The sequence below is a fragment of the Phyllostomus hastatus genome, unplaced genomic scaffold, assembly GCF_019186645.2.
Source record: "Phyllostomus hastatus isolate PE091 unplaced genomic scaffold, TTU_PhHast_1.1 phas_scaffold_21, whole genome shotgun sequence".
Classification (NCBI taxonomy): Eukaryota; Metazoa; Chordata; class Mammalia; order Chiroptera; family Phyllostomidae; genus Phyllostomus; species Phyllostomus hastatus.
In genome coordinates, this window is record NW_025334017.1 from 47,023,930 (window position 1) to 47,040,598 (window position 16,669).

The window sequence follows — 16,669 nt, forward strand, 5'->3', positions numbered from 1 at the left end:
ACAGAGACATCCCACTCACCCCCCACTCCACACACATGTACGGCCTCTCGTGATCGCCAGCCCCCCTGCGTGGTGCGTGTGTCACAGGTGACAGGCCCGCAGGGCACCTCGCAGCCCCCAGAGCCCAGAGTCAGCCTCAGGGTGTCCACTTCTCGTACATTCCGTGGGGTTGAGCAAATGTATGGTGATGTGTATGCGCCGTCCAAGTGCCACTCACAGTGTTCCCCGCCCCAGACGGCCCCCTGTGCTCCGCCCCTTCAGCCCTCCACCCCCGCCCCCATCCCCCCACCCCCAGCTCCTGACCACCGCTGACCCCGCTGCCGTCTCCACAGTGTGGCCTTCTCCAGAAGGTCGCAGAGTTGCAATAGCAGCACGCGGCCTTTTGAGATTGGTTCGTTCACCAGGCCCTGTGCAGCCGAGGTCCCTCCCTGTCTCTGCGCGGCGCCGGAGCTCATTTCCCTTCAGGACTGGAGAACGTCCCGTCCTGGGGCGGGACCCCGGTGTGTTTGCCCGTCACCTGCGGACGGGGCATCTCGGCCACCTCCAGGCGTCGGCGACTCCGCCCACAGCTGCTGTGAAGACCTGCCTGCAGGTGTCCGTGGGGACACCGTGTCGGCTCCTTCGGGTGAACACCACCAAGGAGCACGCTGCTGGACCGCGTGCCGAGGGCGCGTTTAGTTTTGTCCGGGGTGGCCGCCCGTCTCGTCTGCACGCCACCAGCAGGAGGGGGCGTGGCTGCGTCCCCTCGCCTCGCCGCCACTGGGCGTGGTCAGGGTTCTGGGGTCCGTCTGCTCTGATTGGTGTGCGGCGGGCGCTGGGGCTGCAGGTCCCTGGTGACGGGGACGCCCCTGGCGACGGAGACCCGGAGTGTCCCTGCACGCGCTCCTCTGCCACCTGCTCATCTTCCTCGGCGAGGTGTCTATGAAGATCTTTGGCCCTTTTTTAGCTGGGCCGTTCGTTTTCTCACTGTGTCGTGGTATTTCATTGTTGTTTTAAAAGCCCTTTGTGTATTTTAGACACCTTGTTAAATCAGGTGCGTCCTTGGTAAATGTTTTCTCCCTGTCCGTGGTGGGTCTTCTCATTCTCTGGACCCTGTCTTTTGCAGTATAGAGGGTTTTGTTTTTTTTTTATTTTAATGGAGTCCAGCTCATCAATTCTTTCTTTCATGGACTGCGTCTTTGGTTTCATATCTAAAGCGGCCTCTCCACATCCCGGGTCATCTAGATTGTCGCCCGTGTCATCCTGTGGAGTTTTCGTTCACAGTTCACATGTAGGTCTGTGATCCATTCTGAGTCAGTTCTCAGGAAGGATGTATGGTCTGTGTCTAGATTCTTTTTTTTTTTTTTTTTTTTTTTGCATGCAGCTGTCCAGCTGTTCCAGAGCCATTTGTTGAAACGTCTATCTTTGCTCTGATGTATGGCCTTTGTGCCTTTGTCGGAGCCCAGCGGAGTATATTTATGCGGGCCTATTTCTGGGCCCTGCGCTCTGTCCCGCTGATGCGTGTGTCTGTTCCCTGGCCAGCACCGCCCCGTCCGGATCACGGAACCTTTATAGTCAGTCCCGGAGCCCGGGAGAGTCCGTCCTCCCACTGCGCTCTGCTCCTTCGAGGCTGTCCTGGCCATGCTGGATCTTCTGCCTCCCATATAAACTATGCCTCTGTTTATTTTTATAGCCGCTGTGAGGTTTTTATTTGTGGGTATGTCTTATAACACATTAGTCAAGAGAGGCTCGGCCAAATGCACTTTGTAAAGTCAAACACATCCATGGAGCAGAGCGTTCTGCTTTGTTCTCCGTGACAGGGGCGCCGTCCCGAAAGCACTGTTCTGTAGCGTCGGAGCCGAGGGAGGCCTTGGCAACTCCAGGCAACGCGCTTTCCAACTTCGGGGGGTCTCAGACTTGGCCGAGGCCCACGGGGGAGGGTGGCGAGGGGGCCTGCGAGGGGGCTCCCAGTCGTCTGCTCCCGGACAAAGTCCCTGCGTGGCTTCCAGCATGAGTCTGAGGACCGCACGTGGAGGAGCACGCACATCCATCCTTCACCTTCACGGACGCAGAAGCTGGAAGCCGGGACTCCGGGTTTGCAAAGAGACGCGCCAGGGCCCTCCCCCCATCTCTTAGCTCAGTGGCCCTGGGACCCCCTGCAGGCTGCCTCCGCACCCCGCCTCACTGCCGTTTGCCCTCTGGGGTGTCCTCTTTACTCGCATTATTAGTGCCTCTCAGAGGACCCGATGGCTTTCCCTCCTGCGTGCTGTCGTTTTTGTAAAAGGAGCCTCTGGGAACCTAAGACGGAACCGTGAAGAATCATCCCCACGCGACTCTCCCTCCAGCTCCCTGGCTGGTTGTCTGTGGGTCTGTTTTATGAGGTGTTCCGGAGCTCCTGGGCCTTCGGAATCGCCGGGGGAAACTGAGGGGGGATGTAAAGCCTCCAGCCCCCACAACTTCAGTCCGGAAGGTCTGCTTCACTGCGTCCTCGCGGCAACCCTCGGAGTTATGAGTGACTGGAGGCCCGGAGAGGTTAGGTCCAGAGCTTGAACCTGGATCTGGGTTCTCTTACACATCGGGAGGCCAGCACGTACATCGAGGAAGGCGTTTCACTTTGGGAAAAAAGAAAATAAAACAAGTGTCCACAAGACACCTATTAGTGGTAAGGCCGGATGTCAGCACAGGACTAACCATTAGGACCAGCAGGGGGCGCTCGAGAGGCAACCACACATTGGTGTTTCTCTCCCCCTCTTTCTCCTCCCTTCCCCTCTCTAAAAATAAATTAATTAATTTTTTTTTTTTAAAAAAGAAGGACCCAGTCAGAGCTGCATGTGGAGGTCAGGGACCAGGAGAGTGGAGAGCTGTGGGGGCCGGAGCCAGGCCCAGGGGTGGCCACCCTTCCTTGCTGTCTCCACACCGCCAGGAGCAGGAGGGAGGGTCAGATGGGGAGAAGGAAGGAGGAGGGGGATTTGAAGGCGTGAGCTGGCTGATTGAATTAGGGTTCAAACAAACAGGACTTCAATCTGGGAGGAAAAGAACCGTTAAGAAAGACCTTTCTGGAGGAAGCCAGCAGCACTTCTGCAAACCTGGGCCACTTGGACTGTGGCCCAGGCCTGCAGCCCTCTGGCCCCCGGGCCCTCCCCTGGAGCCCAGCCCAGCCAGGCCCGGCTCTCCAGACCCCCAGCCCTGTCCCCTCCAAATACAGAAGTACCTTTCATCAAACATGCCCCAAACAGATCAACCTTGGAAATGACCTTCAGACTCGAAGCCAATAGGATGCGGCCAAACCTGAAGGGAGGGGCCGTGGGAAAGTGAGGGCCCCCCGACCCACGGGGTGGACCCCGTCTTCCACGCTCAGGGCAACACATGCCCCCTCTTTTCTCCGCAGCTGAAGGCGCCCTTCTTTCTTGGAGTACAATGCAGTGAATGAGGCCGTGATTCCAGGCAGGGCGGGACACTCCTGCATTGTGTCGGCCGTTGTGAGGGGGGCTGGGGGGGCCGCGGGCCTCACAGCACAGGCGTGCACATGACTAAAGCCACTTTGTTGGGCCGGGGCAAGGCTGGCTGGGGCTTTCTCAGACAACAGCCAAGCAGGCAGCCTCTGCGCTTGGGACGGGCCCTCAGAGGATGCCAGGCAGGCCAGGGTCCTGGGCCCACGGCCGCTTCCGAGAAAAGGCCCCTGGGGGCTGCGAGCCCTGTGGAACCCGGGCTGGGCCGAGCACAGCCCGCGTGGGGCCGGCCGCCGGGGGTGGGAGAGCAGGAGGCGTGAGCCGCATCCCACTCTCACACCTGTTTCCACGTCTGAGCGACGAGACAGTTCAAATGCAGTCCTCCGGGTTGCCTCTCGGCTTTGAAATACTCCGTTCGGGGCTGGCCACGTACATAATCTTCAAGGTCTCATACAAAATGAAAATGCAAAGCACCTGTGTTCAGAAAGCAAGGGGAAAGGCTGTCAAAGATGCTGGAATAGGAAGTTTCCCCCTTTGGTCTACAGTCACTCTCTCAAGTGGTCGCTGGGGGTTCTTTGCTAGCTAATGCCATTCCAAGGGAAGAAACACTGAAATTTACATTGCTAACATGAGCTTTACCAGCCCTCTTTATGTTGCTTTCAACACAAATGGAGGAGCCTTTAACCAGCGTGCAGGACGACCCGCACCACAGGACTCGTATTTTGAAGCCTGTCACGTGCCTACGTGTTTCGCTGTGACCAGAGGAAGAGCTGCACAGAAGTGTCTCGGCTGCTTTCATTTCGCATGTGGATGCATCTCCCAGCGCCCTCCCTCTGCTGCCTGGGGGAGGGGGGAGGCCCGGGAGGAGAAGGACCCACGCGGTCCCTGTCCTCTGGGCCACCATTTGGGCATCGGTGGCCGGCTCCAACAGGGCAGGGAGTGACAGGACCGAGAAAGAGCGGACACGGTGCCACAGCGGGTTGCGTTTCTGGAATGCCAGCGGCTGCCTCTGTATTTGGGGCGAACTCTGTATGTCTCCCCTAACCCGGGTGTAGATGGGGCACACCTCCCCCTGCTCTCTGGGAGACCCCCTGGGTGCCTTGGGCTCTGGGTCCGGGGCACCCCTGTCTCTTTGGGGTGTCGGAGAGTGGGGTGCAGAGGGGGCAGCAGAGGTGGCACCCAGCACGTGCCTTCTGCACCCACACGCTCCGCGGTGCCAGCAGACGTCCCCCACAAATCACAGGTTCAAGCGCGCAATGCCAAGAACGCCCAGGCGGCGACAGCAGCATGCGAGTCTGTGCCGGTCCGGGTTCCCCCGAGGAAGAGAACCAGTGAGACCACCCATCGAGCTCTCAGACCGATCGATCGATCGACGCACCTGTGCATCTATTGAAGAAGCGCCCCCCCCCCCCACATTCTGGAGGCTGGGGACTCTCCGGGTCTGCTGTGTGATGTGCAGACCCACCCGGGAAGCTGATCCCAGTCAGGTCCCGTGGGTTCCGGGGCTGCGTGGCCTGTGACCACTCACCCAGCTGTCGGCTGCGGGTCCCGGTCTGTACACTGAAGACCGCAGTCAGTTAAGGAGCCCCCAGCCCGCCCGTCACCCCCTGTCACCCACCCGGAGCACCCGCCCTGCCGTCACATCACACAGCAGTGTTCACGAGGGCCGAAGCTGGTGAGAGGCCAGGGCCCGCTACCAAGCGGTCGGCGCCCGGCAAAAGCCCCCTTCTGTTCATGTTGCTTTTCGGCGAAGGGGCCGCCGCTGCCTACGCGGAGCAGCCCGAAAAGCTGGAGGAGCCCTGAGAAAGGGTGGGAGGGAAGTGACTCCTGGTCCCCGGGAACTCGAGGCCAGTTTGGGGCCGTGACCCCGGCCTGGCAGCCCAGAGCGCAGCTCCCTCCCCCGTAGACTCACGCCGGAAGCCAAGCAGGGCAGAGGGGACGGCGGGCGGAGAGAGGAGGTTGCGGGAGAAAGATCTGACAGGCAGTCGGAGAGGCAGCTGCACACCGGCTGGTGCAGGAAGAGGGGCCACACTCCAGCCAGGTCCACCACGGCTGATTCCCGACAAGAGTGGGCCCTCTGGTGGGCCGCGGGGGTAATGACCCCTGCCCGGGGCTGTGGCCCCTGTCTGAGCCAGGCTGGTCCCAGCTGGCCGGGACTTGCCTGGTGTGTGCGTCTGAAATCCCAAAGCACATGCATGGTCAGAGACACTGGGAAAAAGCAGATGCAACTGGAATTAACTGTGGGGAGGGTCATTTGCTATATTTGGAAGACCCCCCCAGGGGGCCTTTGAGCTGACTCTCCCTAGAAACACCCCCCCCCCCCCCCCCCCCCGTCTGTTGCTGGGCCCCGGCTCCCCTCTCTGGGGCTCTGGTTCTGCTGCTGAAGAGAGCCTCACGCCAGGACTCGGGGTGCAACAGGCCGCGGGGCGTCAGGCATGGGGGAGGGCCCACGACCGACTCGCTCCCTTGTGCGCAAGCGCAGGCACCGCAGTCCGGACGCCGGACAGGCGCCGTCCTAGTAGGACGCGGTGAGGGGGCGGCCTGAGCCGGCCACGTCGTTTCTTTCTGAGCGTTCCCGCCGCAACCTGGTCTCTCCTTCCCGCACCTGCCCCTTCGGGGCGATTTCTGCTCCAGGTCCCTGCCAGAGGGGGAGTACCCGCCACCACCAGCACCCCGACCACAGCCACCTGGGCGGGGTGTGGCCGCCCCAGCGGCGTCGGCGGCTTAGGGTTTGCATGTATTCACCCTTGAACAAGTGCGTGCGTGTACACCTACAGACGCATATACGCACACACGCACACAATATAACTGCGTACGCATTCGGGCCTGTGACTGACGTACACCAGCGCCTGCGCACAACCATCTCAGTCTCCCGCCCCCACCTGCCGGGCCTCCCTCAAGTTCATTACCCTCTCTGGGCCCCGTTTCCTCCCCCGTAACTATGGGATAACTGTCTCTTCCTGCCAGGAGCTGGGCGACCACGAGAGAATGACGGGGAACCGGGGCGAGGAGGGGACAGTTGTGGTACTAGATGTTCGGAATCGCTGTCTTGCAGACGAGGAAGGGGACTCCTGGTTCCCCTCGGAACTTACTTGCTGTGTTTCTTGGGGCCGAGCGGGGGCAGCACCCCGTGGAGGCCTGGCCTTCCTCCTCTCTGCAGTGACGGTGCCGGCAAAACCCGCTGCAAGGCCCTGCTTAGTCCTTTGAAGCCAAGTGACTGCAAATTGGATAATGTCACCTGACGCGTCCCACCTCGGGGCCCGGATTCCCGACAATGCCCTTTAAATGTCACTTCGTCCCAATTTCCTCGGTCATTATTATAATCGTTCCTTTCTTGCTCAATAAAAAATGGGCATTAAATCAGACCTCAAACCCTCAAGGTAACTCATCTGTTAAGCAAATGCGGGAGGACAGCTCAGCTGCACACAGAAATCTGAAACCCCTGATGGCCCCGGATCCCTCACGCCGCTCCAGACCCCTAGCGATGTGAATCCAGTGCGTGCTGACCCCTGCCATGTGCTGGGCGCCAAGCTCAGCACACTGGGCACACACACAAACAGACACGGTCCCTGTCACGAAAGAGCTTACCGCCCCAGGAGACAGCTAAAGATGTAGAATGTCAAGGTATTGGTCAGGAGAAGAAGATACGAGTATGCCCTGGACTTGCTCTTTCTCCAGCTGGGAGCGTGCACACCCTGCGGGAGACGCGGCCGAACCTTCCCACGAAGAGGCGGCTACGAGGATACGGGAGAGGCAGTGGCACTTGCCGGGGTCTGCAGCAACCCACCGCGGCCACAGCTCCCCCTGGCCCAGCACCCTCCCTGCCGCAACGCACAGCAGCAGGACCAGAGAGCGGAGACGCATCCCTCTGTGGCTCACAAGTCCCCCCAGAGGGCACTGCAGGCTGAAGGCTGAAGCTGGCACTGTGGACCCCAAAGAATGCAGGTAACTCCTAGAGACCCCGGAAGGTGAGGTCTGGATTGAGAGAGAGAGAGACCCAGCACAGTCAAAAAGCCAGCAGCCGGGCTGGGACGCACAAAGAGATCCCAGTGTGGTCTCAACGTTCAGATGCCTGGGAACCCTCTTCTGACCCCTTTCCCGTCGGCGCAGCTGTGCACCAGATCTGGGGGGAAGTGCAAAGCAATCCCCGTTTAAATACCGATGAAATTGACTTCATCCGTCAAACAATGCAATAGTGTTGTCAACAGTAGTTGTTGGCGTTCCCCCTGCCGTGTTCTGGAGATAAGTACCCTTTAGTCCCGCCTCTACTACGGATGTACACACCCTGTCTGACGTGGAAGCAAATGAGATAAAACAGACAAAGGACCAGGCACGGGGATCCAAGAGAGGAAACTGCCCACAGAAACAGAGCAGAGAGCTCAGATGCTGGGCGTCTACCATTACAGACACTGCAAGACAAACACAAAAAATGCGCCACAGAGTCCCAAGTGGTGAACATGGTATAACAGGTATGAACGGCTGGGAAATTTCTGTGAAGAGATTGAAACTATAAAAAAAAAGACCCAAGTAGAAATACTAGAAATGAAAAATACAGTGTCAGAAGCAAAAAGATCACCCAGCGCACAGGAGCCGGGGCCCCGAGTCGAGGCACAGAGGCAGAGGTGGTCACGCCTGCCGCCCCCCGCAGCTACTCCAGCAGCCCGTCCCCCCGGCTGTCGGCCCGCTGGACGCTCAGGCCACTGGGCGCAAGAAGGCGGGCGTGAGGGTGTGGAGGGCACAGTGCTGCAGCCGCACCCTCCCTGCACCCACGGAGGACACGGCATCCCCCAGCACAAAGCTCGGGGGTGCCGGGCCCTGCCTGGGTGCCCTGGGCAGGTGACATTGGGTTTTGAACCAACCTGATGCCTGTGTCCTCAGCGGTCTTTCTTCTGGTGGCACCAACCAACAGCACTGGGTTTCGCATCCATTGTCCTGGTGAAGGGTACGCCCCTGCCCCACCCCAACCCCGCAGTGATTCCAGGCGAGCGGTTCCTTTATTAGCACAGACGGGACTCGTCCGTATTTCCATTTAGAGCAGTGTCACCATTCGCTGTAACCGTTTGTTTACGTCTCAGCCTTTGTCAACCCAGAGGTCAGAAGAGGACCGATTGTCAACACTCTGTGACACTGTGTGCAGCTGGTGACCGGAGGAGGTGCCCTAGCAGGGGGCAGTCACACGACAGATGAACGAAGGAATCTTTGGGGAAGGACTGTGTAGGGTCTGACTCTTTCCAGGGTTGGAGGGTTGGGAGAGGAAGGGAGGGGCAGGCCGGCCCAAAGGTGCCGGGGGTGCCAGGCCAGGAGGCGAGACCAGGTCCCGCTCGCCCTGGGAAGAGAGGAAGGGACTCCATCACCTCCACGAAACTGTGCCCCAAAAATGTCCTAAAAGCTTCCTCATGGAATTTGATATACAACTCCCACTCCACAGGATGAGAAATTTAGGTTCATAAAGTCTAATAGATATCACCCTGGTAAGAAATGGCCAAGCTAAGTATAATTAATTTGATTATAAACGCCAGGTCCCTCTGCATCAAAATCTCTTGAATTTTCTGTTGTAGCGGTTTGCCTCTAAAGCAGCTCTTCAAGAAATCCAGGCTTGAGTTCTCATACACCTACGTCACCGGCGCTGACGGATGACACTCCCAAATGCTTTATGCGCAACTGGGGGGGATGGAAGGGTGGGTGGGCGCACGGGAACATGGATTAGAGACCAGACCAGCAAGTGCAAGGACAGGTGGGTGGATTAGAGGTTATAGGACTCCGTGCATGAAGGGAAGGATATCTGGACGAATGTAGGAATCAATTGCTGAACAGTTGGGTAGATTATTACGTAACTGAGTGAGTACATGCATGAGTTATGAATCGTTGAGCGAATCAAGAATAACTACATGAATGACTCTGTGTATGTGGATGGTCTAGTTTATTATGCACGGGACAAATACACTAAAGGACGTGTGAGTACATACATACATAAAGAATACACGGATAAATAAGTGAACGGATACGTCATGGAAATAATTACTGTGGGTGTGTATCAGTGGGTGTGGTAGTGAATGACTGACTGATGGAGCAAGTAAGAGGGTATCTCAGGGCCTTAATAGATACATGGACGCGTTCCTCTCTGCTTGGATGACATTGGATGAACGGGTTATGTGAATGAACAACAGACCGCCTGAGCAGATTGATCCCTGCGGGGCTGCCCGAGAGACTGTGAGGGGTCAAATGACAGGGGGCTGAGCTTCGGAGCCCAGCCCCTCCGGGGACAGGGGGCTCCACCACTCTCCAGGGGCTTCCTCAGCCTTGACCGATGGGCCCTTCCCTCGCGGGTCTCCCGGAGCGGAGGGAGCTGGGGCCACGGCGGTGCTCCAGGGCCTTCCACCGCTTGGCCTTCGGGTGGCTGTGTCCCAGAACAACCACGGGCAAACAGCCCTGCTGCTCGGGGGTCACGTGCCCGCCCGCACCTCCTTTGTGCCTTCACTTGCCCAGTGGGGCAGGTTTTGCAGTAACGCACGTGGGCTGGGGTCTGGCGATCGCAGGGGCCGGGGTGTGGCGAAGGCAGCGAGCACAGCCCGTTCTCCAGCGCGCGCTGCACGCCATCGCACAGCGTCTGCGCATGTCCGCTCTCTCCCTCGGCTCTCACAGCTCCCGAGGTGGTTGCTACGGTGACCCCGGCTTGCGGAGAAGTGGCCGGGCACCTCGTTCAATGTGGCAGAGTTAGGAGGGGCCTGGCTTCAAGTTCAAATCTGTCCGATGCTTGACCGTTACGCCTTCCTCATATACCGTAGAGTGATTCACGTGGAGTAGGATGCATCTACGGGCATAGCGTATGTCCATGTCTATTCTACATTATAAATCAGTGTTATTTGTACGTCCACATGTCCTATGCATATCTATGCACGGCATATATAATGTCATATAAATATAGGTAGTGCTAAACAGTACATTAATTATTAAAAGTATAAATTAAGTCATTAATAGCCTATTAATGTTAAATACTTATCTGTAAGGAGACAGTGTGTCAGTATGCATATGCAGCTGTTCTGATTTTATAATTATCTCCCTAACCATATTTTTTAAGCAATTTTAAGTCACTTGCCTGGCGAGACACAAAGCCTGGCGAATTTTAACTGCCTTTCAATTGCACCATGTTCCCTCCCGCCGGCCGGCCTCACAGCCCTGATTTCAGGACCCAGACCCAGTCGGAGAGCCCGCCGGCCCTGCTCCTCTGCCTAGTGAGGGTCTGTTCCTGGTCCCGTGTGGCTGCTCCTGGGGGCAGAGGCCAGGCTGCCCTTCTGCACCGGGGTGGGCTGCGGGCTTCTCACTGGAGTGCGCCTCAGGAGATGAGGTTCACCGTTTACAGCGGCAGCCTCACAAAGGTGCAACACCCAAAGGCTCAGTGGCGTTGTCCTGGTCACCGGAGAGACCCCGGGCTGTGCCCTCCAGCGCCACCACCAGGAACACCTCTGTAACGGACGAGTTGGGGCATCCCACGCCAGGGGACTGGGGTGTCTCTGTACGGCGGCGCTGGAAGAAGTAACTTACCTGGGACCTGCTCTGTGACGGGTGGGCTGGGAATGGCTCGAGGAAGCTGGGCATTGCCCTGGGCGTGAGGCAGCGGACAAGCAGGCGGCCACACTGGTGGTTGCCTGCAGGACTGGGGGTGGAAGGTGGGTGTTGGGTCTCAGCTCCGTCCTCACCAACCCTGTCGCCCGGGTTGAGTTAATCACTCAACCCCACGCAGCCTCAAATGTTCTCCCTGTTCGGAAGTTGGCAACGACGAGACCCGTGTGTGAAGCCGTGGAGAACTCACGCCTGTGTCCGGTCACAGAAACACGCCACCGTTCACAATACGAACGCAAGTTCAGTTCTTTTGCACAAAATGCGTGGTTTTGCGCCTCTGTGCTGTGAAAATAAATGAAGGGCATCGAAGTAAGCACCTCACAGCTCTTTGTTCTGCCCCGGCTCTAGGGCAGAGGGAGTCGGCCACTGGTGCAAGCATGTTGGCGGCCATGCCTGGCAGGTGGCGGGGTGGGGGGGGGGGTCCTTTCCAGGGGAAGGGGAAGGCTGCAGGGGCATCTGGCTGCTCACTGTTGGCTTGGGGGAGCTGGAGGCAGGCCAGCTACAGGCAGGACACCCTAGGTGATTGTTTAGGGGGCAAGATCAGGCTTCCTCTGGCGGGTCCTAAATCTGAAAGTGGGGACAAAACTGGGGACGCTGCCAGTTATTCACGCAGATCTGGCCGCCCAGGGCTGACTGTCCCGGGGTGGCTGCCTGGCTGCCCCGGCTGGTTGCTACAGACAGTGGTGCGGTTTCCTGCACTACTGCCGCCGGCCGCGGGGCGGCGCTCTGCTTCCATCCACGGCCCGGCCTCGGTCCCTGCGTTCATTCATATTCATTCAGTCCACCACTTTAGCCTGGGGGGTTCTCCCCACCCACAGACCCACCCCTCCTCTTTATCCAGCTGCCAAGCTGGTATTCGTACTTCAGGACCTGGCGTAGGTGTAACTTCGTCAGCGGGGCCTGCTGCGATCACTCCGCGCCCGTGATCTCTTCGGCAGCGCGCCCCTCTCAGTACTGAAGGCCGGGTGCCGTGCCGTGCCATTGGCCCGTGTTTATCTCCGTGTCTCCAGTGTCTAGCCCGCGGCTGGGCAGCTAGATGCTCCGTAAATGCCTGCTGGACAGATGTCCAGTAGTCGCGGCCAGCGACAAACCAAATCCTCCCTCATTCTCCATCCCTCCCGGTGGTTTTGCTCCCAATCCCGTCCCGGTGAGACTGGAGCAAGGGAGTCAGGCCGGCTCGGAACTGGAACATGGAGCGCACCTCGGCCTCCTGCTGGCACCGACGAGCGGGGTGACAGCCTTGCCCCAGTGTCTGCAGGGGGGACAAGTCCGGATAAGAGCCCAGGCAAGACCCCCCAGGGCCTGGGTTCTTTCTGGTGCTCCAAGGAACCTGGAGACCTTGGGCCACCCTCCAGAAGGGCCGACAGCCAGCGTGCCGTGGCCTGGGGCCCCTGGCACAGCGAGTAAAACAAGCGCCCGCACAGAGAGGCTGTTGTTTGCATAGGAGGATGCACTCATGAATAATGGAGACTCGCCCATCACCTAGCAACCGCGATGAATCAAACTTTCTCAGGAATTCACAGCAGGAAGGCAGAGGGAGGAAGCGCCGGCTGGCACCGAAGACTTCACCACTTTCCCCGTCCACGCTCTCGTTAGCCAGCCCCACGTGCAGGAAACACAGGCAGTCACAGACATGCAGATTGGCACACACCAATCTGCTGTGGTCCGAGGGACTCGGTTTGAAGTGGGAGCCCGTGGCTACGTTCTTTCTTTCACTGCTTTCATCACTAACCCAGGAAGTGGGCATGTTCGAGGATCTTTCTTTCCTTGTGAATCACTTCAAGTCCCCGTCTGGTTAATTAAGTGTGAGGGCATCATCTCTGCTGCAACGACCAACAGTCCCATCTCAACAATCCATCATGCTAATTAGTGGGGGTGGGGGGGAGGAAGCTATCTATTTGCAAACCCTCTGTTCCAAAATTCAGAGAGGTGCCAAGCAAAATGCACACGCAGAATGTTGTTTGGGAAGAATGATGCCTTATGAATTTTTAACTGCAGCTTGGATTTGTTCAGACTGGGGCCTCTTGTCTGATTATCGTTGCTGCAAAATCATAATAATAACCCAATGATGCTTGTTAGCAATAACAATAATAACTCTAGTGTCAGAGCGCATTATTGCAGAATGTCCGCCCCACCCTACATCACTGTATCTCTGAGGGTGTTCACGCAGCCCCGCCCTGCACCGTGGACAGCGTTCCCGAGGGTCAGAGGTGTGGCAGAACACGGAATATTCTAGCCCCTCCTTGGAGGTGCATAGTGTCTGTTGCATTGAAGTTAAAAAATTAATTTCTATCCAGAACCATTGAATCATACTTGATAATGCTGTCGTTTCTATTTTAAATATCTATTAGCATTATGGGAATTAATGTTTCCTGGAAGAGATTTGGATATTTTCATCATTAAAAACAAACTACTAGGTGGTTATCCCACCACAGAAAAGAAAAGAGAGACCCAGAGGGACATGGTAATTTGTCTAGAGCCCGCCAGCAAATCCCACCCGGGAATGCGGATGCCCGTCTGTCCGACCCCAAAGCCCAGCCCCCTAGGGGAGTGGGGCTTGTTTGGCCACGGGACTTGGTCTGTTGAAACCACCACTCCGCAATTCAGATTCAGTCTTTCATCCTTGCGGTTTGCAGGGGTTCCTTTCAAATATTTGCAAAAGGAAGCGCTATCGGGAGCCAGCAGACCTCCATTCACGTCTTCACGTGAGGCGTGGTGGTCCTGTGGTCGCTTTGCCAGTGCAGGGGACTCTGGTGCCAGTATGACACAGCTGGAGACCCTCGTGTGGGGGAAGGGAGAGGGACAGGGAGAAAGCAAGCCTTTCCTTTAAAAAAAAAACCCAATATTTTATTTATTTATTTTTAGAGAGAGGGGGGAGAAGGGAGAAAGAGAAGGAGAGAAACACCAATGTGTGGTGCCTCCTGCACGCCCCCTACTGGGGACATGGCCCGCAACCCAGGCCTATGCCCTGACTGGGAATAGAACCAGTGACCCTTTTGGTTCTCAGGCCGGCACTGAATCCACTGAGCCACACCAGCCAGGACTAATGGGCACAGTTTTCTAGTTTTAGTAAGTTCTCTTTTATTTTTTTTATGTGTAGTGGTTTGCAGTTATTTAAGATATCTTTTCTTAAAACAAGATCATGAAGCTGTTATACTGTTTTATTCTGAATCTTGATTATTTTAACTTCCAGACCTACGCGTATGATTTTCTGCAAATGAAATTGTGAACTACAGTGGAAAGCTCATTTTTCCCCATACACACATTGGAATGTGGGGGCCAAATTTACTGAAAATACATTTCCCCATGAAAATCAAGGGCTGTCTATAGAGGGGTCTCTTTCTGGACTCTCTGCTCTGACTGAGTGCTCTATTTATCCATCTTTGGGTTAATACCCACACCGACTTAATTATTCCAGCTTCATTCTAAGTCTTGGAGTCTGCAAATCCTCTAATTTTTTCTCTTTAAATATTGTCTTGGCTATTACTCTCTGTCCATGGCATGTCAATAAAACTTTTGAATTTTTTTATCAATATCTACAACACTAACGTAAAAAAGGATGATCTTCTGGGATTCCGACTAGAATTGCATGCAGTCTGTAAATGAATTTGTAGAGAATTGAAATCTTAATAACAACAAGTATCTCCACCCCTGAACATGGACTCTCTGAGCATTTGTATAAATATTCCTTAGTTTTTCTCAGCAGTGTTGTGTTCTGTGTGGAATTCTTACACACCGTGCCTTTGAGTTATTGCCATTATTTGATATTTTAAATGGTACACATATTTCCGTGGATTTGTTTCTATGTTCCTGAGGATTCTCCTATGCAGCTGCAAACAGTAGTCTTTTCCGCTTCGGTTCCCTACCTTTTGCTGCTGGAACGTGTGAACACAGTGGTTTCCAGGCAGATCTGCTGTTTCCTTGCTCCCAGCGGCCCTGATAAATTGACTTATTAATTCTAACTGTAGGTTTGAGCCAGTTCTACATTCGTAATCACGCCGTTTATGAAGACAGATAGCCTTTAGAATCCCATTTCCAATCTGTATTGTTTTTACCTATTGTGTGCATAATTGCCCTGGTGAACGTCCCCAGCACCGAGCTGATGAAAGGGACGGCAGGAGACGTCCTTTCGCTGCTCCTGCTCTCAGGGGCGGAGCATCGAATGTTCGGCCGTGGCGTGGAAGCAAGCACAAGGTTTTTAGCTGCTGCCTTTTCTCAGATCAAAAGAGTTCCCTGCAACTCAGTTTGTTGATTGTTTCTATCACCAACAGGTAGCCAATGCTGCCAAATGCCTCTTACACATCTATTGGGGGTATCATCGACTTTTCCTCCTGTATTGTTGGTATGTAAATTAAAACAATTGCAGTTTTAATATTAAACCAAACTTTCATTTCTGGAACAAATCATACTTGGCCGAATTGTACTGCTTTTTTATATCAGGCTGGGGCATGAGAGGTGTTCAGTGGATACTTCCTTTAACATCCCTCACCCTCCTTCTAATAGAATCAAGAAGATTTTATATGTGTGTGTGTGTGAGTGTGTGTGTGTGTGTGTGCGCACATATGTCACATACATACAGAGTGGAACCCATTAGAGCCCATATGTATGTAAATATATATATGAGATTCCATCATATATGCATGTAATCTCTAATGGGGACTGCCAATTCTGTCTAAAGAGTTTAGAAAAGACAGCAAGAAGGATAAGATAGTTTGAAGAATAAATGTGAATTTCAACAAGCAAAAGAAAGTGGGTAACACACGAGCGTTCTCCTGGTGCTCTGAGTGCACCCGTGTTTCTCTGGAGCAGCCCTGGGCGGGAGGGGCGGGGGTGCCGCGGATATCAGAGTGTAAATAACAATTAGGACTTAATGGGATGAAACAGCCACAGTCCCAGCTTCCATTAGACAACAGGGGAGCGACGAAATTACAAAACAGACAGCAACAGACAAGCGGGCAGTGATTTGTGAAACGGAGAGTCGTTTGTCAGAGGGGGGCTGGAACGAGTTCCCCAAATGTCTGAAAGGATTGGTGCAGTGCCCGGTGCTCTCCGCAGGGGTTTCCGCTCCGTCCACCGGGAACAACACTTGTAGGGCGACAGGTAAAGGCCGGCTCTCACCCACTCGTCCTAATCAAGGAGCGCAGAGTTGTTGAGGCAGCTGCTGTGTATGGGACGCGACGGCAGGTCCTGGACATACAACGATGGCAGAACACAGAAACTCAGAGGGACCTCAGTCACCAGAGTTCCAAACCGCAGCAAGCTCTTGAGATTCTGCGGAACACGAGGGAGCAGGGTGAGTGGGCTGGCTGGCATTCTTAACTTCTTCTGTTTGTGAGAGCTGCTCATGCTTTTGTGTGTGATTATTCCAGCTACAATGGCTGCAAAATAGGTCGTCCCAAGACTCAGTCCCACAGCGCAACAGTGGAGAGCAGCTCTGGACTTCGGGATTCAGACAGCACCCAGAGTGGCAGGCCGGTCTACTCCCCACGGCCTTCTGCCTCCTCGGATCTGGCGGTCAATCCTGCTCGCCAGATGAGGCACTGGCTCCTGCTTGTGGGGTCCCTCTGGGCTGGACTTCCTTATGATTTGGCGTCTGGGTTTCAAAACCGAGTGTGCAAAAC